General features: G+C 47.0%; 1 protein-coding gene and 1 long non-coding RNA gene across 9 annotated transcripts in view; one reads left to right on the top strand and one right to left on the bottom strand.

Moving 5' to 3' along the window:
• Positions 1-1,397, bottom strand: part of LOC144772855 (uncharacterized) — a 106,942-nt gene extending 105,545 nt beyond the window's left edge. Inside the window, exon 1 of the long non-coding RNA XR_013599858.1 lies at positions 771-1,397. This is a non-coding gene — a long non-coding RNA (uncharacterized LOC144772855). The remainder of the gene's footprint in view (positions 1-770) is intronic.
• RBM26 (RNA binding motif protein 26) overlaps positions 1-25,049 on the top strand; it is an 812,370-nt gene that overhangs the window by 695,546 nt on the left and 91,775 nt on the right. The gene's annotated exons all lie outside the window — the stretch shown is intronic.

Here is a 25,049-nt window from a genome sequence, read left to right as displayed (position 1 = left end):
GGGGTGTCAGTTGGGGTTCTGCTCATGGTTCTAGCGCCGAGACACCATTTTTGGTATTTGTGTGCTTTATAAATATCATAATCATTATCATTATACTTCCGGTTGATGGACTGCTGTTGGGGATTCCTGGCCTCCAACCGTCTCTAGAGGTTCTGCTCATCCAGGGAAAACCAGTAATGAGTATTGTTTGTCTGTTTGCTCAGGTAATACACTGTAGTTTATTTCCTGTTTGGGTCAGATTAGTCTGTCTTGATGGCTGTAAAAATGACAAAACATCTAGATGAACAGCAGGTGATTCCAACACATTTATGTGATAAAGTGTCCTTTTTAGGTCGAGCTGATGTGGCATTCATGCGAAGCATGAATGCATCAGCTCGACAACTTATGTTGCCGATATTTAGGAGAGTGGACAGCTACCAGACGCGCGCTTTGACAGGTCGGATTTCACCTCGGGAGTGAGCGTCTGGTAGCTGCGCATGCGCAGTGCAAATCCCTTGCTCACACACAGACACAGGCAGCCCCCACCCCTCTGCATGCACGCACGCACGCACACACACAGGCGCGCGCATGCACACGCAGGCATACGGCACACACAGGCACACATACAGGCACACTATCCCCTACCTCGCATTCTCTCTCAATCACACACAGTCACGCATGCGCACACACATTCCCTCGCGCACACACGCACGCACATACACTCCCCCCCCCACCCCCAGGCATACACACAGGCACGCACGCACTTCACATCAGCCCTGGGCCCCACTCACCGACTGCGCTCTTCCGGCGGGGCTCCTCTTGTGCTCCGCGTCTCGTCTCCTCTCCTCTCCTCTTCCGAATCGGGGCTCCCTCAGGTCAGAGGAGCCCCACAACAGGCGCCACACTCCTCCTTCTCCCTGGCCCCCTCCTGGGGACCCGGGCTACCCCGGACCGGCAGGGCGCTCCATGCGCCGGCATGCCTGTTCACGGACCTCGGGAGGCGGGACTTCCGGTCGGCCGCGAGCGGATTGGCCGGGCCTGCCCTCAGAAGTGATTGCCGTGTACTGGCTGTGACTGCGCAGGAAGAGGGGGGATCCCGGATATCGTGACCTCATGTCCTGGAACAGCCAGGAAGGAAGTGAGGTCGGTCAGAAACGGCGGGGTATTTGACTGGAGTTGTGGTGTCCGCATCTATCTTATCATCCGCGCCATAAACTCTGAGCGTTCCCCTGGCCTCCAACCTACGCATATTACCCGGGGTTGCATGCCAGACTGCAGCTCTCTTTGTCAGTCATGGCCGCGCATGAGAGAGGCCTCGGGGAGAGCTACCTGCAGTGCTGTAGGGTCGCAGCGAGTGTTCAACTCTTGTTTACAGAAAGTATGAGACACTACTAGTGCCAGCTGCCTGTTAGACTACACAGAGCAAGTAAGTACATTGGCCAGGCTGCCTACTGCCACTGACTTCAGTAGTGTTGTTGTTCATGTAATTTACTATTTAAAATCTGCCCTGAGAAGGATGCGCGAAGAGGAGCAAAGAGAAGGGAATTAGGACTTGAGCTGATGTGTGATTGTCTAATTCAAAGCTCGTAGGAGTCTATACAGATTCCTGCACTTCCTCTTCAGTCCCTCTGATTTGAACTCATGGTACACTTAATTGCCGCAGTCTGCTTCTTTTTTGTGATATCGTCGTGCTGATGCCGCTCGTACTTAGCTGGCCGCGGTGCAGTGCACAGTGACTACAATAAAAATATTGACTCAGACTGACAGACATAACTACCATTGTTGAGTTAACCACGATTATAACCACCACTTAATAATTTTAGCAGCCCGGGCGTCTACCTGGTAGAAGGCTGCTTACAGTGTCTCGAGCCTTCATCGGGCTCTTGCCACGGTTTTGGTGCTGGGCTCAGCTGGCTACATTAGCAGCTGAGACCCCACGATTGTCTCAACTCTCTGTCACGTGGCTGATGCCTGCAGAACTAACTTCTGTGCCCGGTCCCTGTGCAGGTCATTTACATCCATCGCACAAACTGCCTGAACCCGTGCCTTGCTCGTCAACACTGTTATCTTTAAATAGACAGTCAGTGCCTCGTGTGTATCCAGGGGGACTGCGCTTTGCCTTTTCACATCTTCTGCCAAGTTGCGCCTCTCACTGTACTCATGCAGTGGTTGACTTCCGAGGCAAACACAACAGTGGGCGCCTGCTTAAAGTTTTATTTTTCCACGCGCCCAAAACTCCTGCGAGTGCTAGCGTCAAGTGTTGCCTGGCCTCCGTCGGAGTTAGGGGATCGAGTGTGTCATTCTGGGACCGTTCGATGCACCATGATTCTTTACTACTGGTTCCGGTACACAATCTACAGTGTAGGGCTGCAAGTCCTTCATATAACATGTAGACAAAACATGCAGCAAAGAATTACGATTCATTTATGACATCATGCTACTTATGATGTCTCCTAAAACCCCAGCACACACACCCTGTTTCCGTATGGTACAACACCACTATAAACTAACCTGTGTCTGGTACTTGTAGTGCTTTTGCTTCAGCTCCGGTTGTTTCCTTTCCACCAACAAAATACTGGCCAGTTGTTGTTTTAAAAGTCTGAAAGTCCCGTGTATCATATGAAATATGATTTTAAACAAAATCATATACATTTATTTATAACATCACTTTTTTGCCTTTGTTGCCTACAATTATTAACCAGGTCTCGTTAAAGTAGCCCAAGCACACATTTAAAAGTGCTTTATATTTATTGTTTGAAGTATGTATGATTTTGCTTATTGTTGTGCCAGCCTGTACAGCAAAATAAATACCAGTGGTGCTGGTAGAACACTGGCCAGGTCCCAACACAAGCCTCAGCAGTCCCTCCTCCCGGAGCATTTCACCCTCAACTGGCACCGGGCCTGCAGGCACTGAACCTGTCCCTTGCCCTCCCAGGTGTGTTGTGAGAGCAGGGTTGGGGCTGCAGGGCCTCGTGTCCCTCCGAGAGAAGTGAAGCAGCCTGTCAAGGTAATGACATGACCCAGCCTGCTGTGAGAATGAGTGACAGCATATCTCCTTGTTGCACTCGCTATGCTGTAAGATTTGTTTTTTAGGCTAGCGTGCGGTTATGAAGGATCCAATCAATGAGACAATCTCAGCAGCTGCAGTGCCTGCCTTCCCTCTGTCACTGAGAACTGCAGTCCCTCAGTCCGTCTTCAGTCATTGTCCTTCCATTTCTGGTGCTTTGCAGGAGTTTTAAGAATTTCTTAGTTTTTTGTTGCTCAAATGGGTGTAATTTGCGATATTTGTATTTTTCCCTCGTCTTCATTGCTTGGTTTTGCTTGTGAGAAAGTGTCACTCATAGTCCTTGAAATGTCACTCATAATTACACTGAAATTATGAAAATGTCACACATAGCAATCTGAAACCTTGGCAGCTATGCAGACTGTGTATTTATTATTCCTGGCCTCCCGTGAGGACTCAAACCCCCTTCAGTGCATTGGACCCTCCAGACCATCAAACATAGAATGTCAACAGCTCCGTGCGTCAGCCCTGGGACCCGGAGATAAACAAATTCACATTCGAGACCCTGGCTCACCTGAGAGGGTTCTGGAAGGGGGAGGGGCTTCTTGTTCCCCAGATAGCAGCGGTAGGCCAGCTCAGCGGAGGAAGATGTGCCCCTCTGCACGCGCTGACTCCGAGAGCAGTCTCGAGCGCAGCTGCGGGTGCTTCCTACCATGTCCTAATGCCCCAATTATCAGCTTATTGTTTTACAGTAGCTGAGAAAAACCTTTTAATATTGCCAAAGGACACGGTGCAGCAGAGAGTCCGCAACAGAGGTTTATACATTTCATTCGAAAACAGTGCTGGGCCGACAGGATAAGCGCCAGGGTGGACAAACTCTTGGTTTATTAAGGATTTCGCTCCTCCTAACCTCTCGCTGCCCTCCAGAGGCGACGGGACCTCAGGACGTCCCCTCGGATTAGCAAACTCCCACTGCGCGCCAAAACTTTGAAAGTAGCAAAAATAACCAGGTTTCGTGTTCCTTGTTAGCTGGCTGACAGGCAGCTGAGGGTGCTAATTCTGAAGGGGCTAACAACCGCGCTAGGGTCCTATCTGGCACGTGCCCTACAGGGCAGTTATATGTGGCACTGCTGAGAGCCGAGCCACAGAGATGCTAATCTGCGGATGACACTGATGAGGAGTACCTCGGAGGAAATGAAGAACTGACTCTCCCACCCACTCACTGACTCTCCCACCCACTCACTGACTCTCCCACCCACTCACTGACTCTCCCACCCACTCACTGACTCTCCCACCCACTCACTGACTCTCCCACCGGCTCACTGACTCTCTCACCAGCTCACTGACTCTCCCACCCACCCACGCACTGACACTCCCACCCACGCACTGACTCTCCCACCCACGCACTGACTCTCCCACCCACGCACTGACTCTCCCACCCACGCACTGACTCTCCCTCCCATTCACTGACTCTCCCTCCCACTCACTCTACCTCACACTCACTCTCCCTCCCACTCACTATCCCTCCCACCCACTCACTCTCCCACCCACCCACCCACTCACTCTCCCACCCACTCACTCTCCCACCCACTCACTCTCCCACCCACTCACTGACTCTCCCACCCACTCACTGACTCTCCCACCCACTCACTGACTCTCCCACCCACTCACTGACTCTCCCACCCACTCACTGACTCTCCCACCCACTCAATAACTCTCCCACCCACTCAATAACTCTCCCACCCACTCACTAACTCTCCCACCCACTCACTGACTCTTCCACCCACCCACTCACTGACTCTCCCACCCACCCACTCCACCCACCCACCCACTCACTCACTGACTCTCCCACCCACCCACTCACTGACTCTCCCACTGTCACGCTCTCCCACTCTCAACAATACATATATTGCATTACAAATGCAATAGGTGTCACATTTGCGAAAGTATAAGCTATTGGCATTGTAAATAACAATGCTATTAATTTATCCATTTTCAAAACCAACACATAAAAAAATATTGTCATTTACAATGCCAATAGCTCAAACTTTCCTAATGCGAGACCTATTGCATTGCAAATGCTTGTTTTTAGTTATTGGTCTTATGTTTTAAGCCTTGACTCTGTTATTGTTTGAACGTGAAAATCATTATGAAAGTGCACCACTTGGAGAAGATGTTTCAGATAACACCACAAAGGGAAAGGAAGTCAACCCACAAAAAACTTGAATCTTTTGGGTGTCCATAATTGTCTCCCTGGTAACGGATGTATTAAACTTTTGTAGGAGTTGCTTTGCTTGTGTTGATGTACAAACCTAGATATTAAAGGGTGGTTATTGTTTAGGATTCTTAGGAACATTTTTATCTTGATAATGCTTTGATTAGCCAGCTGTCTAGGTAAGGATAAATGAATATTTTTTTCAGATGTGCCAGGTCTGCAGCCAAGAATGAATTTTGAGAAGGTTAGAAGAGTTTACTTGAGACAAAATTGAAGTGTTTTGTTCTGACAATGATTGCTATCCACCCAATCATTAGAAATTTGATGACTTCGAGAGATTGAAATATGGATGTATACATCATAAAGATTTGTCCAGGACATCCAGTCTATTTGATATAATTTTGAGAAACAGACCCATAGTCTTGTTGTCAACAGACAGATAATCTTGAATTTCTCATCCTTGATCCATTTGTTTCCTTTTGCGATTGAGTATGGTTCTGGCCTTTTTTCGTTGCTCTTTTCAGAACCTGAAAATAGCATTTATAAATTCCCATTACTTCTGAAGTCATGTTGAAGTCTTCTTTTAGAAATTTTTGATTTATGTTGGGTAGCATTTTGTTATGTTGGTGGTATTTTTGGAGGTGGAATGTTGAATCTCAATGCATAGTCATTGCCTTCCTCCTGGAGACTATTGTGCTGCTGTACAGGGTCTTAGCCCTTTTCTTACTCTGTGAGTTCTGATGCTGAAATGGCTGCTGTTGTGGTTATTACCTGCTACTTCTTTTAGCATCATTGATGAGGATGAGGTGTATGATGATGTGCATGCTCTTATTTTTTCCTCTCTAAACATAGAGCTTATTAGGTTGTTAGCTGGTCCTTTTTTATCTGCCTGTCCCCTTTGATAACTCCAAAGTACTAGTGGTCTAGTCAAAAACAATCTTTGTATGAGTGAATAAGACTGTGGTCTGACCAATGAAGTTGAAGTCTTCTCTAATGTTCAGCCCATTTTCTACACAGATTCCAGAATAAGAGAGTTTGAAGAGTTTGGTTTTCAGATGTTTCCTGAGCAGGTTGTGGCTTGATTATTCCCTCAGTTTTGGGTTCAGGGAATTCCAGAATGGCGCCCCAGGATCACAAGGAGCTGCCTCTGTGTTAACTCAACACAAGAGAACAGTGGATTTGCTATTTTGTCTCGCACATCAACATAAGTTCTCATTAGTCCAAGTCGATTAAATTATACACACCATGAATAATACGGAGTGCTACTTTGGCATTGGATGTACATCCACAAAATACATCAAACAGTCACCCACTGCCCCAACCTCAATTCGGGCTGTAGGTTGACACAAAATTGAAGAAACACCCGTGCACCTCCACAATAGGCACTTTGATCCTTTCGCTATTCTAGCGTTTGACATACAGTCCATATCCTTAGTCAGAAGCCAATTCCGCAAAATCAGACGATGTAGACAGTTCAAGCTTTTATTTTGCAAACGTTATGATCCACAGCCGACGCGCGTTTCGCCCTCTTCGGGCTTTCTCAAGGCTATTTGTAGTGCAATCATAAGTCCCAATTTCTGTATCTACATGTGCTTTTCTATCCTTGTTTGGTTAATCTTTGACTCTTTAGTCGTCGTAATACTGCAGGATCCCTTGATTAGTGTCAGAAACGTGAAATATCAATCGGTCTTCTCAATGACGCTATTCATGTGGCACCATATTAAGCCCTACCTCCTCAATATTTGTCGAGGTCCGTCACGAATACCGTCCCTGCAGTACGGCGGCATTAGCTTCCGCTTTGCCTCTGTGTTAACTGTTTCAAGGTGCATTGGTTGATTAGGTCGACAGTTGCTGAACAGAAGTTCCTGCTTGGAACATTGTGGAGTGCCAGTGAATTGAAGTAGTTTAGGCCTTCCCCTGGTATGCTATTATAATGACACAAATAACTTTGAGTGATTCTGCCTTCAATGGGAGCCTTTTGAGTGCTTTTATGGCTGATTTGATTTTGATAGTTTGTGAATTTTCAAGTGCATTCTAGTCCCCTGATTTTGTATCCTTTGGAAACTAGCAAGAAGTACATTTTTCCCCTCATAAAATCAGGTGCCGTCCTGGGAACAAAGATGGTCAAAATCTCTCTGCCAACTTTGCAGTCAATTCGATGAAAGTTTATAACACTTTCTGTGCATCTGCCCTGCCGTAACCAATCTAAGGCAGAAACTACTTTGTCCCCTCAAAATAAGATCATGCCGTACTGCAGTGCTGACATTACTGAACAGCAAATCAATTCAGCTCTTCTGCAGGGTCGCCAAGTTACTTCTATAAGTGAACAACCTATTAGCAGCAACTCTGTGACTCCAGATAAATAATGGCAGTTGCGGGCAGGGTCTCTTGAAGCAGAGACCTTGCCAATCGCCAGCTGAACAGTGCACTCACTCTTCATGATTGCTAAAAAAAATCCCAGTCGCCAAATCCCATGGGTGTAACCATGCACTGAGAACTTGATGGACCATCGCTTTTAGTCTATTGCTTTCTCCATTGTAATGACATTTTAAACATGCATTCCTTTTAAACGATAATGTTTTTTCAATAAGATATCTATTTTTATCCAACACTTTTGCATGGCTGAAAAATTTAAATGATTTTAATTAATCTGCAAATAAAATATATACTTGCTACAATACTTTAGAGAAGTGGAGAGGTGACAAGATTGGGACTGTTCCAATTTCAGTGTGGTGGTGCAATCTAGAGAAGTGTGAGAATATTTTTTTTATTATTTTGTTTTTAGAGGACACTGAGTTACAAAGTTTACTCCCTTGACCATAGTGGTAACTTGGGTCTTGGATCAGAATTCAGCATACAAGCAGACACTTAGGTTTCTTAAGCTCATTGATAATCGACAGTTGTATTTCAGGAACTAGATATCAGCCATAATGTTTTCAGATCTGTTCCGCCAACTGATTGACATTTTTCTTCTTCAATTCAGTTAGAAAAGACTTGCAATCAACCAGTGGATGCGTGGTCCAGACATGAGATGATTTTGGAACTTTCTCTTTTTTAAAAGCGGACATGGGTTTAGATGTCATTGGCATAAATGTGGAAGTTTTCCTGACATTTCACAAGACGATGAGCCAGAGAACATATGCAAATACTGAGCAGTAGTGAAAAGAGAGGTGACATCCTTGCGTATGTCTCTTGGCACAACGTGCAGAATACTCCACTGTTACAGTTCTTATTTTAGGTTAAATATAAAAACATTTGATCCAAGTTAAAACCAAGCCAGGCGTGACTGCAAGTATTTCAGCCTTTTCTGAAGCGTTCTTTTGTTCATCCTGTCACTCACTGTAGGGAGGTTGGGGATTATAAAAGTTGTTTTTGTCTACATTGAAAAGAGGAGGATTTCTTTCTTACATTGTCAGGCATAGGGACGCGTGTCAAATATATTTGACGACATCTGTATCACAGCATTTGGCAACAGCAGGGCAAGAATCTGGTCAGAGGGCAAAGGAATAAAACAGGTTTCAAAATACAAATACATTCGATCTGCAATGCATTAACGTGATAGAACTTCGAATTCCGTGGAAAAACACAACTGTACTATATTATATATAATGCAACAAGGGTAATACAAAAGTGCAGTCTTAGAATACGCCCAGAAAACAGGATCACACGTCCATAACGTATCATTTCAGCCGATCCCTTCTGGCACAATGCTGCTTTCTACCTGTGTGTCAGTGTCTCTGCATCTCTCATCGATATACGCCCTATATGGGCCCCATATGTCTTTAGGGCGTGAGGAGCTTGGCATTAGCGAAGCGTAGACTTCACTATTTACATTACAGTAAGCAAGGCTGTGCAGCCTTGCTTTCAATGTTGGAGCTGTTCTCCTGCCCCATACTAGCGCTATTTCCCGCTTAGCCAGTAGAAATCCAATAGCCGCAAACCTTTGTATCCTTTTTGGAAAGTTGGCCATGAAACCCATGAGTGTGATCTCTGGAGTGGGGATAAGCAACAGGGAGGGCCTAAATGTACCTGTTCCCAATACAGCTGTAGTTTTGGACACGTCCATGTTAAATGGGCGAAGTCTGCTTGGGGGGCGAAGCACTTCAAACAGTGGTGTGGCCTAGAAGGATCTAGTTTGTGAGAGCAGGCAGGCGTGTGGTACATTCTGCGTAGCAATTTAAAATGAATACGTTTGTGTCTGCTATTGAGAGATATTTCCTTTGCGACCATGCAACACTGCTCCCATTGTTCATCCGATATTGGCCATCCTAGATCACGTTCCCATGCCCTGCGGATTTTAATGTCAGTAGTTGGACGTATCTTGAGGCATGCCCTGTACATTTTAGAAATAAAATGAGCGCCCGTCTCGCTCCCTATGATCAGCGTTAGTGGGGCCGCAGGTTCAGGCGCCACTGGATAAGTAGGTAGAGCAGCCCGCAAAATGGAATGAAAGAGGAGGTTTTCTTTAATGTTCCCTGGAGCGAATTGCTTCCCCCCCCCCCCACCCCCCCCCTGCTTAATCCTGACTGGTTGTTGGGGATGAGGTGGTGGTGTTCCATGTGTTCTTATTTTATAAATTCTCTTTATTGTTGCTAGGGTCTGATAAGTTAGAGAGGGGTCTTTAATTTGCTAGCATCTGCCAATGGCTTAAAGTCATGTTTTAGAGAACTACTCCTTTCAGCCGGGTTGCAGCAGAAGCAACCACAGTGGGAGATCTCTTCGGAGAATCTGAATTACTCCTGTTTGAGGAATTTTGTGCAGAATTTGACATGCCTCAAGGTCATTTCCTCCTGCACAGGGCCCTCACCCGACTCAACTAAATTTACAGGGAAATTCCAAGATCTTGTATATGTCCTGGCTAAACGAGATCTTGCCCGAAATTGAAGTTATCAGAAGCGCCTAGATTAATACCATGGAGTAGGGAAATGGAAAAATGGGTGGACTGTGAAGGGATTATACTTCTCAGGGAGGCCTGACACGGCATAAGCACACAAGACACAGCCAAGGCCTGAGAAGTGCTGGTTAATGTACTATCTGAAAGAAACACGTTCGTGTTAGATACCGTACCTTAGAATATCCCCAGGTGTCAGACTGGATCCGGAAAGTTTTCGTCGGCAGTACCCCTGCGTGTTGGTAGGCGTCGTCCTGCAGCTCCGCGTCCGTCGTCGGCGTCGTGATCGCCGGAATGACGTCGCTGGAGTACTTAGACGCCGCCCTCGCGCGCTGACGTCAATTCTTCTTTTTTTCCGCGCCAGCAAGCGCAGATCCGGGAAGAGCGTACCCTTATTCATTTTTTGACTAGCTTTTTGGACATTTTTGTCTATCTTTTTCGAGTCGACTCGACTCCTGGTGCCAGTAGGGATGCCCGGTTTCAAGCGGTGTGACGCCTGTCACCAACTGATGTCGGTTACCGACAACCACCGCCGGTGTCTCTACTGTTTGGGGGCCGACCACGATGCCCCATCTGCCGGGCCTTAACGTTGAAGGCTAGGTGGGAGCGTTCCCGTAAGCTCCTCGAGCTCCGGCAGCGAGAACTTGGATCCAGACGATCGATGATGACTGCGGCCCCGCGACCGGTCCCTCAACCGGGACCTCGAGCAGCGCAGAGATGACTGCCGGAGCTTGAGGACTCACTGACTCAACGACTAAAACGACATCGGACCATAAAGTAGGTCTTAAGTCAGGAAAAAGCTTGGCGTTGACGTTTGATAAATTCGCCCCTGTGACTGCCACAGATGCTTATAATCTTCTCATGACGGCTAAATCTGGCTACCCACACGATCCTTGCCCAGTTTCAATATTAAAATTAGCCCCCGGGCCGGTCACACTAGTACTGACCTCCATCATGAATGCCATGTTTGCTGAAGGTTACTTTCCCAAAACTTGGAAAAGTGCATCTATATTGCCCCTGCTCAAAAAACTGGGTTTAGAAAATATGAACGTACAACTTAGTTTGTTTCTGCAGGAAGCTCAGGTGCTGGACCCCGCCCAGTATAGTTTGAGAGGGGCATAGCACGGAGTCTGCTCTTAAATCCACAGAAGAGATCAGGGCAATTCTTGATCTGGGAGGAAAAGCTGCAATGATTGTTAGACCTCTCAGCGGCCTTTGATACCGTCCATCGCGTTTTACGTCGATGGAGGTGTTATAAGGTCAAGCGGAGTTGACCGGGGTCCGATCCCGGATCCCAGGGGGTCCAAGGGAAGGCGGCGTCGCTGTCTCTGCGGGGGTGGCACCACCCGCACCTGTGTCGCGCGATCGGAAGTCGAAGAGCGACGACACTTCTTTGACTTCTTCTTGGAATGCTTCGACTCACCTGACCCCAGTGCGAAGACTTCGATCCAGAGGAACGATGGCGATGGCTCCGTGACCGGTCCCTCAACCGCCCATCGGACCGGGACCTTGAGCGGCGCAGAGCCGACTACCGGACTTCCAGCAACTTTCGGGACCCCTCCAGCAAAGGCTTCGGCGCCATGGCCCGGCAGTCGGGGCACGACTTGGAGTCGTGGTCACGCCCCTAGCAGTAGAGACACACACTGACATCATGTGGTGATAGTCCCCACAGTTCTTAAAGCCGGGCATCTCTACGACACCAGGAGTTGATCGACTCAAGAAAATGAGGCAAAAGGCCTCGAAAAAACTTAGTAAAAAAGTGACTGGGGGTACTTCTCATCCCGGATCTGCGCTTGCTGGCGCGGAAAAAGAAAGAACTGACATCAGCGCACGTGGGCGCGTCTAAGTAGCTCCAGCTACGTCATCCCAGTGCCAACGACACCTTGGGGTAATTCTAAGGTAAGTAATCTATCACTACTAATGTTTCTTACAGATATATTGTTACTGAAGGTAAGTAACTTGTGCGATAGACCTCTCAGCGGCCTTTGATACGGTCCGTCACGTTTTATTGATGGACTGGCTGCGAGAGATTGGAGTCCAGGGCACTGCCTGGAAATTACTTAAATCCTATCTGTCCAATAGAATACAAACTGTGTCTCTCAGTGAATTCTCTGCCAAACTATTTTCTCTGCCCTGTGGAGTCCCTCGGGGATCTTCTATGAGCCCCACACTTTTTAACGTTTGTGTCGTCGTTGGCTCCCCTTATTTAATCTTTTGGCTCTAGTCTAACATCTTATGCGGATGACACCCAAATTGTGGTGTCGCTGCTGCCAGGGAGAATGCTGGGAAAGGTAAACCAGCTCCATGACTGTATGACAGCTGTGGGAAACAGGATGGCCCAAAATTGTCTCAAACTCAACTCCGGTAAAACGGAGGTTGGGTTATTTGGAAATTACCCTAATTTCTGGACCACTGCCTGGTTGCCAGATACATTGGGTCCTCTTCCCATTCCCATCAGGAAGATAAAAATCCTGGCAGTCTGGATAGACAAACTTAGCTTCAGGGATCAAGTGAATACAGCGGCCTCATTCACATCACATATTCTTAGATCCTGTAAGAAAATAATGCCAATACTGCCCAAAAAGAGTCAACAAACAGTTAACACTGCTTTAATTATGTCCAGGCTGGATTACTGAAATAGCCTTTATATTAATGTTCAGGAAGGGCTACTGTTCAAACTCCAACATTTGCAGAATGCCGTACCAAAATATGCCTCAGTCTCTGCTGAGATTAGAAGGCTCCACTGGTTGCCTGTTAAGAAGCGTGTTCAGTTCAAATCTCTATGCATGGTTTACAAAGCCCTTCAAGGAACTGGGCCCGACTACCTAAAACATCAATTCCATTGGTATGTACCAAAAAGATCACTGCGCTCCTCAGAAGCAAAATTGGTATCAGTGCCATTTGTAAAAAATAAAAAAAAAGCCAGTTGGGGTGGCAGAAGTGTTGTGGTCTTCACAGCCAAGGCATGGAATAGTCTGCCTTTTCATCTTAGATGCATGACAAACTTACTGGCCTTTAGGAAGGCCTTGAAAACCTGGCTTTTCACTGCTTAACCTCTGCCTTATTTCCTCCTCAGTGGGATTTCACATTGCGCCAAGACACCTTTGGGTAACAGTTGTGCTTTTTTTTTTTTTTTTTTTTTTTAAGGTTACAACATTAATTTATTTTATTTCAACATTTTATCATTTTAAATACATTTTAATTAAATACATTTACTATTTTTAAAGTATATTATCTCTTTTTTTTTTTTAATAAATCTTTATTGAATGTAGTGCATAAGTCGCTTTTACAAGGTTACTTCTTAACTTCCCTCTCAGAAGTACATATATATACAGAGTACATTCACAGTTTCTACTGTTTGACCATGTACATAACTAACCGGTTGTAAACATTAAGAAGTAATAACGTAACCTCACATTTATAAGTCAGTGCTTGTAGTACATTGTATAGGTCTTTAACAGTTGTGCTTTTTAAATGTTATTAACATTAACAAAGGAGTGCAAGTGGATCCCCGACCAAGCAGCAAGAGGGGTAGCTGCTTCGAACAAGGCCAAGCTATCCAGCCTGCAGGGAAGAGAGGCCGCAATTACATACCTCGATCCTTTAAGGCAGAGGTAGTGCCATGAGCACACAAGGAGAGTACTGACATGGACTGAAGAACTGATTTTGTAATCCACCATGATGACTCTGAGGGACCCTGGACTAGACCCTGACAAGTGAGCGGTAAAGTGGGAACCCCGGGAGAAACCATAAATGTCCTACCCTCAAACTGTACTTGGGGCACCTCTTGGGGGCCTGTGTCTGTATTCGGTAGTGGACAGCATTTTACACGGCCCAATGGAGACCCTGATAGAAAGAGACACACAATAACCTCCCTCTCTCCATCTTTGTCTCTTGGGTTCACTGCTGCTTTACATGCCTCTTTTCCCACTGGGAGTTTGCGATTTGCTGATGGTGAGACTGTGTTTTAACTGTGAGAGGCCTATCTGACAACATATTACTCATGAGGACCAGAGATGTTCTCCTGCTGCAAGGTTAACCCAAGGCAAGCAGTTAAATTTGTTATAGATGGGGTGCTTATCAATCAAGTGCAAAAAGGACAACTAACGGACAGAATGTTGTCATACATTCACCCCAGTACAGGGATCTGGACCTAAAGCCATTGTTTTTCTACTCCCCATGCCAGTCCAATTTAGACCCAGCCATATGCAAACCAGTCTTGACCCTGTTCCCCATGGGAACAGTCCAGCCCGAACTAGCAGGCCAGCTGTTCCCTGAACTGGAAACAAGCAGCCTGGAACCAGTTTTGGGATTTCACCCCTCAACCGCCAGGTTAGCTCGACTCCAGTGACATGGAGAGCACAGGACCCACGTCTGGGCATACCTGTCACACTCGGAGTGACAAATGCAAAAAGAACAATTGATGAACAGCATGCTGAACACTGTCATACATTCACCCCAGCATGGTGTGGTGAGCAAAAGAACAATGGATTAAACCCAGATCATTGTGACTGGGGGTGAATGTTTGCATTGTTCAGAATTCCGTTCATCATTTGTTCCTTTTGCTTTATCAATTAAGTGGCATTCACTTGCTAAGACTGGACCCGTCATAGCTCTCACCCCCAGAGTCACTGACTGGCCTGGGGAAGTTGGCAGCAACACCACCACCTCCAAAAGCATTTCACTGTAAGTTAAACATTGATTCTCATTATGACTAAAGTTGCTCTCTGCAACCTTGCAGAGGGAATTGAGCCTTTGGTGCAGAGGTTCCATAGCAGTAGTGTTTGAGGCGTAGTTCAGTTCAGTAGTTACATAAGGCACCATTAGCCAGGAAGCAAGAGCGAATTCTGGAAGTAAAATCACCAAGCGATGCCACCGCACTTAGTCGAGTGGGTCAGAAGGTTCTAAACTTTAAGGTAGGACATTCAACACTTGCGTGCATTCCCCAGCCCCACCACCTGTGTCACACTTCTACAGACCAAACTACCCCCTATGGGGCGAGGTGGAGTGACCTCTTCACACCAGGCAGCAGCATCTGCTTGGGCGCTTAATGCTCCTACATCAGTGGTAGTTATCAGTGTTCAGCATTATCTAATGGGCTCTTAATGATGCTGGCAATTTAGAACAGCAGTCCACAGGTGACGAGACTGATACTTTGCGCCTGAAGGAGAAGAGAGATACCAAGAAAAAAGAAACTGTGCAGCCATGTATGGGACATGAGAAGGAGAAGAAATCTAGTGCTAAGGGGCATCATGTGGAAGATGATAAGACTAATCAAGTGCTACATTAAGGAATTTTTCCTGAACATTAAGGTGGAAATAGGCTTAATTAGAGACCAATATTTGATTTTTTTTTTTTATATTTATGGGTATTTGTAGAGCGCGAACTTTCGCTCCGGAAGGAGTATCTTGGCGCTGAGCATACGTGTAGAAAGAAGCATTGATGAGAATCTAGATAGCTGCCAGTACAGAGGTGTCTGATTGTTGATACAACCATGTCTTTAAGAGCTTCCTGAAGAGACTCTCCTTCTCAATTAGTCTGAGGTTAACGGGCAAGTTGTTCCACGCCCTTGCTGCCAGGACAGTGAAAGTTTTCCCACCCCTAGTTTTATACTTGAATCTCGGAGTCGTAATGAGATTGGTACCCGAGGATCTCAGACATCTTGTAGGATTGTAATACAAGAAGCGGTTGACAAGGTAGCGGGGCCCAATATTTTTCGTGGATTTAAACACGGTTAGTAAAAGTTTAAAAAGGATTCTTTTATGAAGGGGTAGCCAATGGAGGGAGTTGAGTGCTGCTGAGGCTGATGACCTTCGAGGGAGTTTCAGTACCAATCTGGCAGCCGCATGTTGTATACTTTGTAACTTCCTAAGCGTAGACTTCTTCACACCGGCCATTAGGCCATTGCAGTAGTCAAGTCGGGAGAGTATTAAAGCTACCGCGACCGATTTCCTAGCTGCAATGGGGAGGAAGTCGAAGAATTTCTTTAGGGATTTAATAAGTCCAAAGCAGCGCCCAGCAGTGATCCTGACGTGGTCATCGAAAGAAAGGGATGAATCAAATTGCACGCCTAGATTACGAGCGGAAGCCACTGCACTGGAAAGGGCCTCTGATCCTTTGGGCCACCATTCTTTCGGGCAGAAAGATAAATCTTTACCAAGTGGTATGATTTCGGTCTTTGCGCTATTGCACCTCAGGTGGTTTTTGTTCAACCACTGGAAAACATCAGCAAGACAGTTCCGAAATCGCAAGTCTGCGTCCGTGCACTTTTTGTCGATGGTGACGACAAGTTGTGTGTCGTCGGCGTATGACGTGACGAGGATCCCATGAGACTCTATCACAGCGAGAAGGGGAGCCATATAGATGTTGAAGAAGAGTGGACTTAATATGGACCCCTGAGGAACTCCTGATGTAATGGGTTTTTCGCTGGATAGATAGGGACCCAGTGACACGGTTTGAGACCTGTTAGACAGGAAAGATTTTACCCATGTCAAAACAGTGTCTGTCCAATTGAAACAGAACATTATGGAACTCCGCTAACACATCACTGGGCTCGAGGCACAGTAAATTCCTTTAAAGAAAGCATAGAGGACTCTTGATTAGGAGGATTTGAGGGTCTGTTTGCAACTTTAAGAACAAAATGTGGGTTCACGAGAGAAAGAGACCTTGGAAATTCACCTAAATGTTAACAGCATCAGGTGAGTCCCTAAAGGAATTGAAGAGAAGGATTAAAATATGCACATAACTTGATCATTGCTTTCTTCAAAGTTGTCTTTTTATTAAGCATCACACATGATCAAATACAAAAGACTACAGTCTTAATAGTACAAAGGGCGAGCAACTGCCCAGGAGGCGACATCAGGAGCCATGGTGGGTTCAGCTTCGCACAGTCCCCAGGCCGGTCATCGGCCCATACCAGGTGAATGATGACAATTTCTGAACTAGTAAACCCCCCCCCCCCCAACCCAACAAAATACCCTCGGATTACCTAGCTCACCACTCAGTCGCTACCCGGAGCTGAGCAGCCTGATAACATAAGGCGAAGTCAGGCAAGGCCAATCCCCCTGAACACGCGGACGGCGAAGCACGTGAAGAGGGAGGCGCGCCCTCCCCCCCTGCCAGAGGAATTTAGTGACCAACGTGCGTAAAGTCGGTAATAGCGAACCCTCTAACGCTATGGGGGGCGCTTGGAACCGGTATAAAAATTTGGGTAAGACCGTCATTTTAATATCATTAATCTGCCCTAGCCAGGAAATAGAGAGGTGACCATCTCTTGCAATCCTGCTGGAACTGGGCTAAAAGAGGCAGGTAATTCACATTATAAAGATCACTCAATTTAGCCGTGAGACGCACCCCTAAGTAGAGTAAGGAGTGCTTCGCCCATTGAAAGGGTGTCGTAAGCTTTAAGCGAGCCACCTCCGCAGAAGGAAGAGTAAGGGTAAGTATGAAAGATTTTGTATAATTTACCTTGAATCCAGCCACCTGCACGAAACTTCGCAATTCCCCCTGCACCGCGCGCAGCGACTGGGCCGGATTCGTAAGGGAGAGGAGGATATCGTCTGCGAAGAACAAAGCCTTATGTTCGATCTCGCCAAAAGGGATGCCCCGAACCTCATCATTAGCGCGAAGTTTAATCGCCAAGAGTTCTATGCTTAAAGCAAAAAGAAGGGGCGAGAGGGGACACCCCTGTCGTGTGCCCCTACTCAGAGCGAAGGGGGAAGAGGAACAGCCATTAACCAATATACGGGAAGTAGACCGATAGTAATTAGCCTTCACCATATTAATAAAAGGGTCCCCAAACCCGAATTTCCTCATAGTTAAAAAAAGAAAAGCCCAATCAACCCGATCAAAGTCCTTTTGCGCATCAAGACCCACTAATACTGCTGGAATCCAGAATCTCGGGGCCTTCTCAATCAAATGGACCGTGCGTCGTATGTTAGCATGGGTTTGCCTACCCTTGATATATCCCGACTGGTCGGGATGAATTAGCGCGGGCATCAACGATTCTAATCGTGCCGTTTAAAACTGCAGAGTAAAGCTTGGCATCCAAATTGAGGAGCGCAATTGGCCTATAAGAACAGCATAAATGCGGATCCTTACCAGGTTTGGGGATGACGGATATCACTGCCTCCGCCATCGACGGAGAGACCTGCTCATCAGTAGCTACAGCCTGAAATAGGGCAGTAAGATGGGGAAGGAGATCTGTAGAGTCCGAATGGATGATCTGTCCCTGGCGATCTAAGATCCCCCCCAATAAAGTTATTTTCCCTTTGTACTCGTAGCTGGTGTGCTAAGTGGGGACCCACCTTATTACCCTGCAGAAAAGACGACTGACGGATCTTCAATAGGGTGAATTCCGCCCGGTTGGAATAGATAGAGCGCAATTTGCCCCTGAGAGCAGTGAGTTGCCTCTGCAAGACGCACGTTGGATTGGCTTTATGCGCCTGCTCAACCGCCCCCAATTCTTCCTCTAAGGCCTCCCGTTCCCTCGCCCTCTGGTTGTTTAAGTTCGAGTTAAGTTGGATACATTTACCCCATATCAACGTTTTAAAAGGATCTTGGTTGTTCTGGGGGGGTTGTGTCCTGGGGGTCGTTATGTAAGAAAAAATTGTCGATGGCCGCTCGCAATTCCTCTTTGGCTACTGGATCTCGGAGCAAAGCTAGCACAAAGTACCATCAGGGGGTTCTGGGGGAAGACCCTGCCAGTTGAAGGCACAGAGTACTCAAACTATGATCAGACACGGATATCGGCAAAATCTGGGCAGCCTGGAAAACCCCTAACAACGCCTGGCCAACAAAGATATAGTCCATACTCAAGTACGTCCTATGTACGTGGGAATAGTGGGTATAATCCTTGGTGGTGGGATGTAGTGTGCGCCAGGAGTCAATGAGTCCCAAATCCGTGAATTTCTGTTACAACCTACGTGGAAATGTACTAGTAGCTACCCTAATGGAACTGTGCTGTCCACAAACCCCTGCCAAACAAGATTAAAATCCCCTAGCAACACAATGACCCCTTCAGCAAAACCCCCTATTAAATCAAGTGCTTGTGAGAGAAAGGCAGACTGTCCTGAATTAGGCACAGAAAGGGAGACAAAAGTGCGAGGCACACCCCTCAAATGAGCCTTGACCAATAGCAGCCTTCCTTCCTTGTCAGATTTTTGAGATTCAAATTGGAAATTTGCGGACACATGAAACAGTAGCGCCACTCCATTGTGCTTCGAAACGGCAGAGGAGGAATAGATCATTGGGTAACATCTGTGACGCAGCCTAGAGACTTCTGCCCTCTTAAGATGAGTTTCTTGTAGGGCTACCACGTCAAATTTGCGATAATTCAAATATTTCCAGAACTTTTGGCGCTTCTGTGGGGAATTTAGACCCTTAACATTCCACGAAGCGATGGAAACCATCAGACATATGATCCCTCCCCGTGCCCTCCCGTTCCGCCCATGAAATCCCCCCTGCGCAGAAGCCCCGTTACATTGAACACATGATCCCTTCCGGTTTCTCTGTCCCACACCCAACCGTTCTCTCCCTAGAATAACATACAACTGCCTTGCAAAGAAGAACCAACAAAGTAAAAAAAAAATGCCCCACATAGTCACCACCGGAATCCCCCCACCTCCCTGAACCCCCCCAACCCCGAAGCCGAAGGGTCCGGAGACTCTCTGCAGATACTCCTCCCGAACTCAAAAGGAGGTATATTGGGAACCACGGACAAGGCCTGCATCCCTCGATCGTAAAGCTCAGCTAACCATGGGGAAAGTGCAATAACAAACATGTAGGAAAATAAAAACCTCAGTGTCTTTGATGCAAGAAAGCAGTAGGATAATCTCTACCAATAGGGCAAGACCAGACGTCCCTCACAACTATGGCACCCCAGAAAAACCTCCCCGCAGCATGGCTAGCGTATGGAGACCAAACAGGTGGTTGCATCAGACTCAGGCGACTCCCCGGACACCAGCCGGGAGCGGCAGATGAACTGGAAACCCAAAGGCCAACATATGCTTTATAAATTAATATTGGCTTCTCCCCCCCCCCCCCCCCCTTTTTTTTAAAATTAATTATGAACATTTGTTCATGTTTTTTCTTCTGTTTTTTAACAAAATAATAAATAATGAGTTTTATACTTTAAATGTATCGTCTGTCACAAATATATATTGAGGTAGCTACTTATCTGTTTGCAATAGTAACCTGATTTCAGACAGGTTCTCTGTGGCCTAGGAAAAATATTATCATCAATACTAGTGTTGCCCTGTCCTAGGAACTATATCCAGACTCAGGGGGTCCCTCTTTTTAATTGAAAAGACCAAACAGGTGGTTGCATCAGACTCCGGCGGCTCCGCGGACACCAGCCGGGAGCTGTAGATGAACTGGAAACCCAAAGGCCAACACAGAAACAATGGCCCCCCAGAGCGTAAATAGTCTTCAGTAGAAAAATAGGGACGACAGAGCTACGAAGAATGACAACAGCAGTTCATGACAGTATCGGGCTCCAGATGGAGAGCCCCCCAGCCGGGAGGCCATGAAGATCCAGAAATGTTGTGGATATGCAGTGATTACTCAAGCAACCCTTCCAAAGCCAGACATAGGGTGAAAACGTTCAGCGGCGTCTGGTGACGGTGTGCCAAGCATTGAAGCCACTCCGCGGTGTCCCCGCTGCCCCCGCGGAACTTGAGTCGGGGGACTCCTCAGGGAGTGGAAGCCCCATAACCCTCAAACCTTCTGTCAGGTCGGTAATGTGGTGAGCTTTGTTACCATACTCGAAAATGAGACCAAAGGGGAAGGACCATCTGTAGCGGATCGTATCCTCCTGCAGCTTAGTGGTAACAGGGCACAGAGACTGCCGGCGGGCCAGAGTCGCAGCCGCCAAATCTTGGTACAGAGAGCATCCTTACCCCTGAAAGGAGACATCCTTCAATTTTCAGGATGCCGAAAGAATGGCCTCTTAACTTTGAAGGAATGTAGCTTCACCAAAACATCGCGCGGTCGCTTGCGAGATCCCATCTGCAGAGCCCCCACCCGATGCACTCTGTCTATCTTAATCTTAAGCTGCTGAGGGGCAAGGATCTCAGCAAAGAGACCAGACACGAAGGCCTCCAAGTCCGGCCCCTCTGCCCTTTCCTCCAGATTCCGAATCCGAATGTTCTCCCTCCGGGTTCTGTTCTCCAAGTCTACCGCCTTGAGCTGAACATGTTGCAACTGGGTCCGGAGGGACTGCTGTGTGTCGTGCATCGTGGCCTGGGCGGACGTTAGGTTCTGCGTCTTCCCTTCAACCTCCAACAGATGAGAACCTATGGCATCTACATCCTGCCGCAGCGTGGTAAGCTTCTCGGTAAGGTCAGCTTTTAATTATCTACTGATATTCTGAGGTCCTGTTTAAACTCCCTGCAGAGCTCCACTTTGAAGTCCCGGAGTGTCGCCACAAGGTCTTCGCGGGTGAGCGCCATATCCTGTGATGGAGCAGGATCCTCCTGAGAAGGCACCTGGCCCGAGGCCTTAAAATAAGTAGAGACCTTGTTATTCTGTTTATTAGGAGGCATAGGGTCCCTCCCCCTGGAACCAGGGGATGACCGGAGGGTACCCATGTCAAACCAGGATCGAGAAGTAACCAGGGCTGTTAATTGCGAGGATCCAGGGAAGGCCAATACGTGAGTCCTCACACCGCAGGCCCCTGAAGCCAGTAGCAGAGCCAATCACCCCACTAGGAATGGAGCCCTCTTCAGGCCCAGGTGCACCCCCGTTGCTCCGATCGACCTCCGTGCAACTCACCATTGCCACTCCAACACAGGGTCAATGCTCCCCACGTCCTACTCCACTGCTGCCAAGCGTGAGACGGCCCCCGCCGCAATGTCAGGGTCAGGCACAGTCATCCATGGACGCAGGCATAAAGCGGCCCGCAGGAGGCTACCAGGGTGCGCAGAATCACCACCGTAGCTGGGCGGGGGTTCAAACAACACCCCCGTCACTACCTGCACCCTGCTAACACCTCCACTGCACTCCACGGCCAGTATCGGACGGGCCGCTCCGTCGCTTCCGCCGCACCCCCAGCGGGTCGAGACACCGACTCCGACTGCTCCTCCTTAGCCAGCCGCCATTGGGGGCCTCCCGCAGCAGCCCCCTGTAACCTCTCTGGGTCGGCTCAGTCTCCGCTCGCTGCCCGAGACACCCAGCGCCGCACTCCACAAAATGGCGGCCGGGGTCCGCGAGTGCCTCCGTGACTCCGCTCTCAGCACCGCCGCTGCCGTCTCCCGATCTCGCCGTCAGCACTCATCAGACCGGGCACCTCCAGCAAGCTGTAGATGACCGAGGAACAGCTTCAACCATCCCCAACACGCAGGTATAGACCAAAGAACGATCGGGCGGGTGCGGAGCTGAGCGAGATCACGTCCGCTCCGCCATCTTACTTGACCACGCCCCCGATCATTGCTTTCTTGAACTAGTGGAGAAGATATCTGTCTGCATAGATGGGGTACATAAGGTGGATCCCTTGGTCATCCAGGAAATCGGTTGCACCTGACATAATTGTATGCCTCCATACTTTGGAGAAGAAGGAACGGTCTTTGCAGGGGTGTTTTCTTGTGAGACCTACTACTTCAAGGGCACATTTCAACAAATCTTACACACGCTATCGCTGTTCACTGTAAGGAAAGGTGGACTGTCTACCTAGGTAGTGTTTATTTGGAGCAGGTGCACCTGGCTATAGAATTGCTCTCTTAGGCATACAAAAACCTTTTTCTTGTGCCTACCGCAGCCCAGAAAGAATGGCAGAAAGTTGGCAACTTTATTCCAGATCATGACGAAGTCATGGCTGGGCAGAGAGAACTAATCAACAGCTGAAGGTAGTTAGTGCCCCAGTTCACCAGATCCTTTAGAGGGGCAGTAATGTAGCTATTTTTGCAATTTTATATAGTGCAAGCCTGGTCCAACAGCATTATAGTAGTTTACATGAGCACCCAATTACATGATACAAGGTCTGATTTTTCACTTCTTGAATGCACAAGAAGATGTAAGTGATTTGCCCAGAATCACAGGATGTTGTGACAAAGCTGTGATTCGAAACTGGTTTCACAATTCCAAAGTAGTTAGGCCACATCTTCAGGGGCCCGTGTAGTCATTGTGGCTCTTGGTGTTGTGAAGTGACCGTTTTGAAGGCAGGATATGTCCATTGAACTCCGGATCAGAGCTGTTACCGCTCAGTTGGGTGGGGTCATTCAACACCTGTGTATCCCTTTATGATGAAGGTAGCACTTCTGGATTGACATTGCTCAGCTTTTATATTCTACGTTTTAGTTCATACAAGCTTGAGAGTGTTTTGAGGGTGGTGGTGGGGGGGGGGGTTAATGGTGATGTGAGTGTTTTAAGAAATAAGGGGCTACTTGGAAGAGCCTATGAGATTAAAGTTGAGGTGTAGGTTTAGATGGGTACTCATGGGTTTTTAATGACACAGTGTAGATTACCCGATTTACATTGGTACATAGTTATCTAAAGGCAGCATATTGCTCACAAAAATATCATTTACAGTAATTCCTATGTATCTAGTATAATATAATCTACTCTTACATTGCATGTCGGAATATCAACATTACTATGTACATCATATGAAAGAAGATAATATCATGGAAAAATACTAAAAATGTTCGGGAGCAGTACCTCTGCACACCAGTAGATGGCATCAATCAGCTCTGTCTCAGCAGTGATGTCTGTGGTGCCTATATAAATGTCACCCCAGCAGTATGACATCAGTTTCTTTATTTTTCCACACCAACAGCGCGAATCTTTAGCGCTACCTCAAACACTTTTTGACCACTTTTTTGACACTTTGTTGACCCTTAGTTGAGCTTTTACTTCCAGGGTGCTCGGGATATGTCCCCTTACAAACCTATGGGTTTAAACGTTGGTAATGTCACAGACAGATGATTCTATATGTTCCCTGTAGGAAACTGGCTCTATAAATACTACACCAAAATGAGGTATGGAGTCTATAGAGTCCAAGTGACCCAGAGTTAGGCAGAGGTTACAGTTAGATAGAACCTTACTCTCTATTTGTGGTTGAGTGGTCGAGCAGTAAGGCAGTATCAGAGGACAGAAAATGAATTCACACACTCAAGAACTGAACTCTAGGCCAATTGTGTTTGTATAAAAATATATTGTTATTTATTTTTAGAACCAAGCAAGCCTGGCACAGGTAAGCATAAAATACTTTTCAGTAATAAGTTGCTGAATGTAGAACAGTTTGAAAATGTGATAGAACTTGTACTTTGTTTGATTTACAGGGGATGCAGCAGGTTGCAACACTTAGCCTATTCATTCCAATGTACTGTATTTTCTTTTTCAGTAAATTACAGGTAAATTACTTTTTACGTTAATTCAGTGCTGGATACCCAGATTCAGCCCTGGGACATTTCCGTAATTACATTTCAGTTATTCGCATGATTTTTAAAGAATACTTTTAGATTTCAAAACTCCACACACAGTCGTTTTTTGGAAGAAAAACAGTGCATTGAAATTAATAGGCTTTTTCAGCAAATTACAGGGAAGGTACTTTGTACATTACATTGCTTACTCAGTGCTGTATACCTGGATTCAGCACTGGGAGATTTCTTGTAAACAGGCAAGTAAATATGTTTTGGTGATTAGTGCGGTTTTTAAAGAATATTTTTAGATTTCAAAACTCCACACTTAGAAACTTTTTGGAAGAAAATTGTCAATGTTATCCTATGGAGGAAAATCAGGTTATCGGTTCACAGGTAAGTAATCGACTGTGGGAGTTGTAATCGACTGTGGGAGTTAAGGTTCTAGCGTTAGACTCAGGGGTCCCCCAGGGTCAGTGATGCACTGTTGTTGCACCCTCAGTGGCACATGGGCAGCCGGGTGCAGAGTGTTGAGGCCCAATTTTATCCAATGGGGGATAGGGGGCCTCCAGTTGGTGGCTGCTGGCAAGCAGGCCACTGGGTTGT

The sequence above is a fragment of the Lissotriton helveticus genome, chromosome 8 (assembly GCF_964261635.1).
Source record: "Lissotriton helveticus chromosome 8, aLisHel1.1, whole genome shotgun sequence".
Taxonomy (NCBI): Eukaryota; Metazoa; Chordata; class Amphibia; order Caudata; family Salamandridae; genus Lissotriton; species Lissotriton helveticus.
Note: the sequence above shows the minus strand (reverse complement) of the source record. Positions and strands in the feature narration are given on the sequence as shown.